Here is a 10,784-nt window from a genome sequence, read left to right as displayed (position 1 = left end):
GCTTACAGTCTAGAGTCTAATAGCCCAAGTTAGTGTACATGTTCTCCCTTCTACTTAGAATGTGAACCCCATGTGGGACATGGACAGTGTCCAACTTGATTTGCTTGTATCCACCCCAGCGCTTAGAACAGTGCATGATACAAAGTAAGGGCTTAGTAAATAGTACAATTATTAATAATATTAATGATAATAATAATGGCATTTAAGCACTTACTGTGTGCTCCACACACTACTAAGCGCTGGGGTAGATATAAACAAGTCAGTTTGAACACAGTCCCTGCCCCACATGGGGTTCCCAGTCTCAATCCCCATTTTATAGAGAAGGTAACTGAGGCCCAGAGAAGTCAAGTGACTTGCCTCAGGTCATACAGCAGACAAATGGTGGAGTAGCGATTAGAACCCAGATCCTTTCTGGCTCCCAGGTCCAAACTCTAGCCACTAGGCCACTAGACAGCTGACAAGTGGTGGAGCTGGCATTAGAACCCATGACCTTCTGAATTCCAGGACTGTGCTCTATACACTATGCCATGGTGCTTCTATTATCATTATTATTATTATTATTCCCTCTAATCTTTAAACTCCTTGTGGGCAGGAGTCGTGTCTGCCTACTCTGTAGTAGTTTACTCTCCCAAACTCTCTTCCTGTCACAAGGGTGCCAAGACAGGAGATGACTTTTCCTTAAGCCAATTATCTATCAATTAATCAGTGATATTTTTGTGTGCAGTGCACCATACTAAGCGATTGGGTGAACCCAATACAACAGAGTCAGGAGACACAGTCCCAGCCCACAGTGAGCTCAGAGTCTAGAGGGGGGAGACAAACATGACAGAAAGAAATTACAGTAATTGATCTGGGGCTGAGAGGTGAATAAAGGGAGCAAATCCAAGTGTGAGGGTGATGCAGAAGGGAGTGGGAGAAGAGGAAATGAGGGCTTAGTCAGGGAAGGCCTCTTGGAGAGGTTGTGCATGTAGTAAGGCTGGGAGATAGACTAATTTGTAGGACTAAATCCTACCTGGGCTTTGTTGCCAAAGTGATTTTCAACTGAACAAGGGTGTTCCTGTGTCACATTTAATGTAATGAATTATGTAAAATGACAAGGAAACTTTAGAATTTTGACCACCGAACCTTGCCTGCTGCATGACCTCGGACAAGCCACTTAACTTTTCTGGGCCTCTATGTGCTCATCAGCAAAAAGGGGAGTAAATTCCTCTTCTTCCTCCCTCATGGACTGTGAGGCCCATGTGGGATGGGGACTGTGTCCGATCTGATGATATTGTATCTACCCCAGTGCTTATTACACTCACTGCTTAGCATGTACTAAGCACTTAACAAAGTTAGCATTACTATTACTACTACTACCATTATGATTATTAATAATATTATTATTAATAATAATAATGGTATTTGTTAAGCACTCACTAGGTGCCAAGCACTGTTCAGAGTGCCGGAGTAGATACAAGTTAAGAAGCTTGGGCTCACTCTCTTAATCTCCATTTTCCAGATGAGGGAACTGAGGCCCAGAGAAGTAAAGCGACTTGCCCAAGGTCTCACAGCAGATACGTGGCAGAATCGGCATTAGAACCCAGGTCTTTCTGATTCCCAGGCCCAGGCTCTGTCTGTCTGGACCCCTGGAAGACCTTGGGGAGCTGGGGAGGGCAGAGGCTGGGGTGGGGGCAGGAAGGGGTCAGGGTGGGCTGCCCAGCCTGTGCCCCAACTGGTTGGCTCATGAGGAACCCACCCTTACCCCACCTGGAGCTTGGCCAGAGAGCCGGCAGGAAAGGGGAGCCAGTTAAAGCCAAGAGAGGAGGAGGAGGAGGAGGAGGAGGAAGTGAAGTCATTGGCCTGGAATGTGAAGACAGCAGTTGTATTGGTAGGGAGGGCCCCGTTACTTCCCCCCGAGTTAGAGCCCCTGACCAATGGAGATGTCACCAAAGGCAGCCCCCTCTCCCCCCCAGGGGAGAGAGAAAGAGAGAGAGAAGAGAGACAGAGAGAGAGGAGAGAGATAGACACAGAGAGAATGGAGAGACAGAAAGAAGAATAAGAGAGAAAGACAGAGATATAGAGAGAAGAGAGGGAAACAGAGCCAGAGATAAACAGAGAGAGTGTTCCACAGGGTTGTGAGTGGGGGAGGCAGCGGGGCCCAGCCCCACCCATAGCAGAGGGCAAGAACCAGAGCAGGGCTCCAGGTACTCTCCCAAAACCCTAGTACAGTTGCTGTCTTGTGCTGTCGAGTCCTCTCTGACCCACAGCGACACCATGGATGCATCTCTCCCAGAACGTCCCAATTGCATCTGCCATCGTTCTGGTAGTGTATACAGATTGTTTTCTTGGTAAAAATCTGGAAGTGGTTTACCATTGCCATCTTTCGCACAGTAAACTTGAGTCTCCGCCCTCAACTCTCTCGCTTGCAGCTGGTGCCCAGCACAGGCGAGTTTTGACTTGTAACAGATTCCCTTCCACTCGCTAGCCATGGCCCAAGCTAGGAATGGAACGGGTAGGCCTCTGCTTGATCTCCCTCTGGTAATCAAGACTGGTAGAGTACTGGAAACTCTCCAGGCATGACCCTGCGAGGGGCCTTAGTACAGTGCTCTCCACATAATAAGTGCTCAATGATTTCCCGACAAGAGGAAATGGAAATTCCTCTTAGTTTAAGCCAAGTGGCTCTGGGCCGCTTGGCCCAACCCTGGTCTCAAACCCTGCCCTCTCCCTGACTTTCCCATCACTGTAGACGGCACTACTATCCTTCCCATCTCACCAGCCCTCAAACTTGGCGACATCCTCGACTCCGCTCTCTCATTCAGCCCTCACATCCAGTCCGTCACCGAAACCTGCCGGTCTCACCTCCGCAACATTGCCAAGTTCCCCCCTTTCCTCTCCATCCAAACCGCTACCCTGCCGGTTCAATCTCTCATCCTGTCCCGACTGGATTACTGCATCGGCCTTCTCTCTGATCTCCCATCCTCCTGTCTCTCCCCACTTCAGTCTATACTTCACGCCGCTGCCTGGATCATCTCTGTGCAGAAACGCTCTGGGCACGTTACTCCCCCCATCAAAAATCTCCAGTGGCTACCAGTCAACCTAGGCATCAAGCAAAAACTCCTCACTCTCGGCTTCAAGGCTCTCCATCGCCTCGCCCCCTCCTACCTAACCTGCCTTCTCTCCTTCTCCAGCCCAGCCGCACCCTCCGCTCCTCTGCCGCTAACCTCCTCACTGTGCCTCATTCTCGCCCGTCCCGCCATTGAACCCCGGCCCACAACCTCCCCCTGGCCTGGAATGCCCTCCCTCTGCACATCTGCCAAGCTAGCTCTCCTCCTCCCTTCAAAGCCCTACTGAGAGCTCACCTCCTCCAGGAGGCCTTCCCAGACTGAGCCCCCTCCTTCTCTTCCCCTCCCCACAGCACCTGTATATATGTTTGTACAGATTTATTACTCTATTTAATTTACTTGTACATATTTACTATTCTATTTATTTTATTTTGTTAATATGTTTTGTTTTGTTGTCTGTCTCCCCCTCCTAGACCGTGAGCCCGTTGTTGGGTAGGGACTGTCCCTATATGTTGTCAACTTGTACTTCCCCAGCGCTTAGTGCAGTGCTCTGCACACAGTAAGCGCTCAATAAATATGATTAAAAGAATGAAATGGTCTCAGAGCCCGACAGGCTTCCCACAGACCACAGGGAGCATGCCACCCCTGGGTCCTGGGCCGTTTTTTTGGGTGGGGGGGAGAAGGGGTGGAAGGAGAGCACTGTTTCCCCTAAAGCTGTTTGGGTTGGACATCCAGAATATAGGATAGTGGATAGACCCCAGGCCTGGGAGTCAAAAGGTCATGGGTTCCAATCCCGGCTCTGCCACATGTCTACTGTGAGACCTTGAGCAGGTCACTTCACTTCTCTGTGATTCAGTTCCCTCATCTGTAAAATGGGCATTAGGGCTGTGAGCCCCATTTGGGACACGGTCTCTGTCCGACCCCATAAGCCTGTATCTACCCCAGTGTTTAGAACAGTGCTTGGAACATAGTGTAAATGGTTGAGATACTACAGTTATTGTTATTATTATTATCATCATCATCACCTTCATGGTTACCTTGGCAGAAAATATGGCAAGAATAAAATCTATAGGTTTGAAACTCCAGTTACACTTATTTTTGAAATGGACAAGCTGGAGAGGTTTCAAAGACCCCCTCAATGTGGGGGCAATCTCCCCACTAAAAAAATCTACTTAGACTCACCTGGGGGGCTCAGATACTAGGCACTTGAGTAGAATTACAGATCAAAGACAGTTATAACAAGTGAGTGCTGAGACCACGCCTATCGATAACCCGGGAAACCTTTGGGACAAGGACAGATTGAGTCAAACACCACAGAGGTCAAGCCTTGGCATTTTATAGAATATGGAAAATGCCAATATAAGTAGTATTACAGAAGCAGCATGGTTTAATGGATAGAGCCAGGGCCTGGAAGTCAAAAGGACCTGGGCTCTAATCCCAGCTTTGCCACTTGCCTACTGTGTGACCCTGGGCAAGTCACTTCACTTTTCTGTGCCTCAGTTCCCTCATCTGTAAAATAGGGGTTGAGACTGTGAGCCCTAGATGGGACAGGGACTGTGTCCAATCTGATTAGCTGGTATCCACCCCAAGTGCTAAGTACAGTGCCCGGCACATAGTAAGTGCTTAACAAATGCTAAAAAAAAAAAATTAAAATTCTGAATTGGTTCACTGATGCTGGCCCTTCCTTTCTGTAGGACAACCCCTTATCCACCACTCCTCCTTTGTTGTTTATCACTTCATGCTATGTTAAAGGGATCTTTTTCATTCATTCATTCATTCATTCAATCGTTTTTATTGAACATTTACTTTGTGCAGAGCACTGTACTAAACGCTTGGGAGAGTAAGAAAGAACAATAAACAGAACAACAATTCCCTGCCCACAATGAGCTTACAGTCTAGAGACAACGAGCTCTTGTAGGAATTCTTAACTTCCTAGACTGTTCCAGGAAAGGGAGGGGATTCCTGACAGGGAGGGGTATACCTACCTCTGCTGGCCTCTTTCAATCCTACCGCAGTGGTTTCTGACTTATTTTATGTGTCCATCCCTCCGTCCTGCCGCCGGTTTTCCCCTCAACGGTGTTCTTGGATCTGCCCCTTTCCTCCCTACCCCTTTATCCACGCCCGGGGGTTTCAGACTCTCATCACCTCCCACCTGGACTCTCGGATGAGTCTCCCTGCCGGTCTCCCGGCCCCTGTCCTCTTATCGTCTCAGCTCATCCTGCATTCTCGTGCCCAGATCATCTTCTGAAAACATCAATCGATCCATCAATCAATGGTATTTATCGAGTGCTTAATGCATGCAGAGCACTGTACAAAGCGCTTGACAATACAACAGAGTCGGTAGACACGTTTCCCCCTCTACCTCGCTAGTCTCCTACTCACCTTGCCACACTCCCACGACAACCCAGCCCACACTCTTCGCTCCTCCGGTGCTACCCTTTTCACTGTGACTCGATCTCGTCTCTATTGCCTCCGACCTCTCGCCCACGTCCTGCCTCTGACCTGGAACATCCTCCTTCCTCATATCTGACAGACAGTGACTCCTCCCCCACTTCAAAGCCTCACTGAAGGCACGTCTCCTACAAGAGGCCTTGCAGACTAGGCCCTCCTTTCCTCTTCTCCCACTCCCTTCTGCATCCCCCTGACTTGGTCCCTTTATTCATCCCCCGCTCCCAGCCCCACAGCACGATGTCCATATCCGTGATTGATTGATTGATTGATATTGATAGCTGTTTCCCCCTCTAGACTGTAAGCTCACTGTGGGCAGGGAATGTATCTGTCTACTGTCGTATTGTACTCCCTCAAGTGCTTAGTACAATGCTCTGAACATAGGAAGCGCTCAATAAACATGACTAACTCTAAGTTCTTTGAGGGCAGGGAACGTATACTCCAACTCTGTTATCCCGTTACACTGTAAGTGCTCAATAAATATGATTCAGTGATTCCCTTCCCAAAGTGAACTTGAAGTCTGAAAACATCATTTAAAATATATGCTCCCCCTCCTCAAAACTTTCCAGCGGTTACCCATTTCTCTCCACATGGAACAGATCCCCTAACCATTGGCAGCAAGACTTTCCATCAACTCCCTCTTTACTTTTTCCCTCTCTTCTCCCACTTTACCCCAACTTGTACACTTGGCTCCTCCCAAGCCAACTTTGCTTAGCGGCTAGAACAAGGGCCTGGGAATTAGAAGGACATAGGTTCTAATCCCAGATCTGCCACATGTTCCGCTGTGTGACCTTGGGGTGAGTCATTTAACTTCTCTATTAAGTGCCTCAGTCACCTCCTCTGTAAAATGGGGATTAAGAGGTGTGAGCCCCATGTATGGATAGGGACTGTGTCCAACTTGGATTAACTTAGATCTCTCCAACACTTGGAACAGTACTTCACACACAATATGTGTGTAACAAGTACTATTATGATGATGATGATGATGGTGGTGATGATTCAAATCTCACCCCCACCGCAGGAATCCTGTCACATTACCGCCTGGTGGGAATGCATTCATTCATTCAGTCGTATTTATTGAAAGTTCACCGTGTGCAGAGCACTGTACTAAATGCCTAGGAGAGTACAATGGAATGATAATACAGACACATTCTTTGCCCACAATGGAAGTGGAAGGCACAAGACTGGGCAGACACGTGCCTGTCCTGGTGAACTTCCGCTCTCTGGTGCATGGGTGGACAACCCACCGTGGTTTGGGCGGGACGACTCCCTTCTCTGACGTGTAGGCAAGTGAAAGAGTAACCCAGCCCAAGACCGATTAAGACATGGAACGATGTTTCCCCATTTCTCTGCTGCTTGTAAGCTGTGAGCCAACCCCCTTCCCCCTCCAAATCCACCCACAGCCTCCCATGCATGCCCAGTCAGGCAGGCAGACATTCACATACTAGCGGGCACCCACACACACACACCCTCCCACACAAGAACACACAAATAATAAGGACAATTGTGGTGTTTGTTAAATGCTTACTCTTGTACCCTGCACTGTTCTATAGTGCTCGGGTAGATATGAGATCATCAGGTCCCACGAGGGGCTCCCACTCTGAGGAGGAGGGAGAACAGGGATTGAATCCCCATTGTGCAGATGAGGGAATTGAGGCCCAGAGAAGTGAAGTGACTTGCACAAGGTCACACAGCAGGCATAATAATAATAATAATAATAATGATGACGGTATTTGTTAAGCGCTTACCATGTGCCAGGCACTGTGCTAAGTGCTGGGGATACAAGCAAATGGAGTTGAACACAGTCCTTGTCCCTTGTGGGGCTCACAGTCTAAATCCCCATTTTACAGGTGAGGGAACTCAGGCCCAGAGAATAATAATAATAATAATAATAATAATAATAATAATAATAATAATAATAGCATTTATTAAGCAACTTACTATGTGCAAAGCACTGTTCTAAGCACTGGGAGGTTACAAAGTGATCAGATTGCCCCGCAGGGGGCTCACAGTCTTAATCCTCCACTTTACAGATGAGGTAACTGAGGCACAGAGAAATTAAGTGGACTTGCCCCAAAGTCACACAGGCTGACGTGAAGTGACTTGCCCAAGGTCACTCGGCAGACAAGTGATGGAGTCAGGATTAGAACCTTCCGACTCCCAGACCCATGGTCGATTCTCTATACCGTGTGGAACCCGGATGAGATCCCAGGCCTGTGCACTTTCCACTGGGCCAAGAGTCAGTCAATCAATCAATCCATCGTATTTATTGAGCGCTTACTGTTTGCACTTGGGATGCCTCAGGACCCCCTCCTCTAGACTGTAAGCTCATTATGGGCAGGGGTCTGCTAATTCTGTTAGATTGTCCTCTCCCAGGTGCTACAGACAGTGCTCTGCACATAGTCAGCGCTCAACAGACACCACTGATTGGCTGAGTGATTGACTCTTTGCCTGCAGAGCAGTTGTCTGTCAATCAGGCAAGGGGGAGTCAGGGGGCAGGTTTTATGCCAAGACCACAAAGTCACTTCAGCCAATCACGGTATTTACTGAGCGTTCACTACGTGCAGAGCACTGTACTGAGCACTTGGGCGAGAACTAGTGGACACACCAGAACTAGCGGACGTATTCCCTGCCGATAACGAGCTTCCAGTGTAGAATGTATCAATGAATGGTGTTTACTATGTGCTTTCTTTGGGCAAAAGCACTGTAACTACGCACTTAGGAGGGTATAATGCAGTCAGTAGATACACTTGTGCTTTGAGGGGATGATGATAATAATAAATAATACAATGATAATAGTAATCAATATGTATTTGAAAATCCCTTTTGGTAATACGAAGTTGATTGATATCTTTCAAAAGGCCCAGCCCTGTTTGAAGAACTTTCCTGGAGATCTTCCTCTGGGCAGAGGATGGGAGGGAATAGCTGATGCTAAGGTCAGGCTTCAGAAATGACTCATGAGCCTTCTCATTTTATCAGTTTTCTTTTTTTTCTTATGGTATTAGTTAAGTACCTATTATGGGCCTACTACTGTTCTAAGTGATGGGGTACAGCTAATAAGGTTGGATAGAGCCCATGTCCCACAGGGGTTCACAGATTAAGATTAAGATTACAGATGAGGGACCTGAGGCCCAGAGAGGTGATGTGACTTGCCCTAGGTCACACAGCAGGCTATGACGCAGAGTGATCCAGTGGAAAGAACACAGGCCTGGGAAACAGGGGACCTGGGTTCGAAACCCAGCTCTGCCACTTCTCTGCTGCTCAGTTTCCTCATGTTTAAAATGGGAATTCGATACCTGTTCTGCCTCCTACTTAGACTGTGACCCCATGTGGGATAGGGACCGTTGCCGACCGGATGAACTTATACCTAGCCCAGTGTTTAGAACAATGTTTGGCACCTAGTAAGCGCTTAACAAGTACGATAATTATTGTAACCATAACAAGAACCATATTTATTAAATGTGGGAGCTGGGACGAGAACCCAGCTCCTCTAGACTGTCAGCTTGTTGGGGGCAGGGAATGCGCCTGTTGAGGGTTCTATTGTACTCTTCAAAGCGCTTAGTACAGGGCTCTGCACACAGTAGGCATTCAAGAAATACGACTAAATGAATTCTGACATTCCACGCTCCCTAACTGTGAAGTGCGGGTGTTTTTAAGGCACTTTTTTTCAGAATGCGTTTCTTCTGGGATGAGTGAAATTGGCTGAAGGAAGAACAGCGCGTTCTGCCTTTATTTTGGTGGAAAAAAACCAAAAAACCAGACTTGATTCAATCTACCCGACAAAGCAGTATCTGCAATCCCGGCGGGGGAGCCAAGACTGACCTTTCCAGAGAAGACCGTGGACACCAAACCAGGAGCGCTGGGTTCAGGATGGGTGCCACTTGTCCGGTCGCCAGCCCACTAGGAGGTCCCTTCATGGGGTGGGAGACCCCCGGCCCAAGGAGGGCCCTTGGATGTGGGGAGGACCCTGAGAACGCAGCCGAAGCCTCTCCGTATGCTGGATCGGAAGATGAGGTTGTGTGGAGGGAATTCTGCTGGATTCCTGGGGGACGCGGGGGCCGTGGCTCGGTCGCCCTCGGTCACTCAGTCAGCTTCTTCGCCTTCTGTGACACCTTTATGGGCTCCGCCGCCGGGTTAATTGAGAGAGAGCAACTGCAGAGCAGAGACAAAATCTCTGTTCCAGGAACCGCTGTCCTGGGGAATTCAATCTACTAGATCCTAGGCTCCCTAACCTCCTTATGCCTTTATCTGTAAGGGCTAAGTACAGTGGTTTATACACAGTAAGTGCTCAATAAATACGACTGAATGAATGAATGAAGATGAACCCCATCTCCACCCCACAACACTTAAGTATCCTATCCCTACACTCTGCCACTTCCCATGCCATTCAGGCAGAAACTCCTCACCCTCGGCTTCAAGGGCTCTCCATCACCTCACCCCCTCCTACCTGTCACCTCCCTTCTCTCCTTCTACAGCCCAGCCTGCACACTCCGCTCCTTTGCTGCTAACCTCCTCACTGGGGCCTCGGTCTTGCCTGTCCCGCCGTCGGACCCCTGGCCCACGTCCTCCCCCTAGCCTGGAATGCCCTCCCTCTGCCCACCGCGCCAAGCTAGCTCTCTTCCTCCCTTCAAGGCCATACTGAGAGGCTCACCTCCTCCAGGAGGCCTTCCCAGACTGAGCCCTCTCCTTCCTCTCCCCCGCCCCCTCCCCCCCGCCTTACCTCCATCCCCTCCCCACAGCACCTGGTATATATGTATATATGTTTGTACGTATTTATTACTCTATTTTATTTGTACATATTTATTCTATTTATTTTATTTTTGTTAATATGTTTTGTTTTGTTCTCTGTCTCCCCCTTCTAGACTGTGAGCCCACTGTTGGGTAGGGGACCCTCTCTATATGTTTGCCACTTGTACTTCCCAAGTGCTTAGTACAGTGCTCCTGCACACAGTAGGCACTCAGTAAATACGATTGAATGAATGAATGAATGCCTGGTCTGTTTACCCTCTCTAGAACTCATTGTGGATAGGGGAATGTGTCTGCTAATTCCATTCTAGTGTCCTCTCCCAAGTGCTGGGTCCAGTGCTGTGCCACCCAGTAAGCGTTCATAAACATCACCAACAGATCGATCAATTGAAGGTTGGACTGCTGGATGCCTCTGGTCCACTGGCAGCCCCCCCCCGCCCCCCCCCCCCCCGCCCCGGTCTCCGGGGTCTGTATTTAATAATAATGATGCATTTATTATGCACTTACTATGGTGCAAAGCATGTAGTGGAATGAGCATGGGGCTTG

General features: G+C 48.7%; 1 non-coding gene across 1 annotated transcript; it reads right to left on the bottom strand.

Annotated features, from left to right (window-relative positions):
• Nucleotides 1-2,437: 2,437 nt before the first annotated feature.
• Nucleotides 2,438-2,574, bottom strand: LOC119946309. Its single transcript, XR_005456415.1, has one exon. It is a non-coding gene; the product is annotated as a small nucleolar RNA SNORA7 (small nucleolar RNA).
• Between the last annotated feature and the right edge of the window lie 8,210 nt (nucleotides 2,575-10,784).

Source organism: Tachyglossus aculeatus, chromosome 26, assembly GCF_015852505.1.
Source record: "Tachyglossus aculeatus isolate mTacAcu1 chromosome 26, mTacAcu1.pri, whole genome shotgun sequence".
Lineage (NCBI taxonomy): Eukaryota > Metazoa > Chordata > Mammalia > Monotremata > Tachyglossidae > Tachyglossus > Tachyglossus aculeatus.
This window is presented reverse-complemented; position numbering and strand designations above follow the sequence as displayed.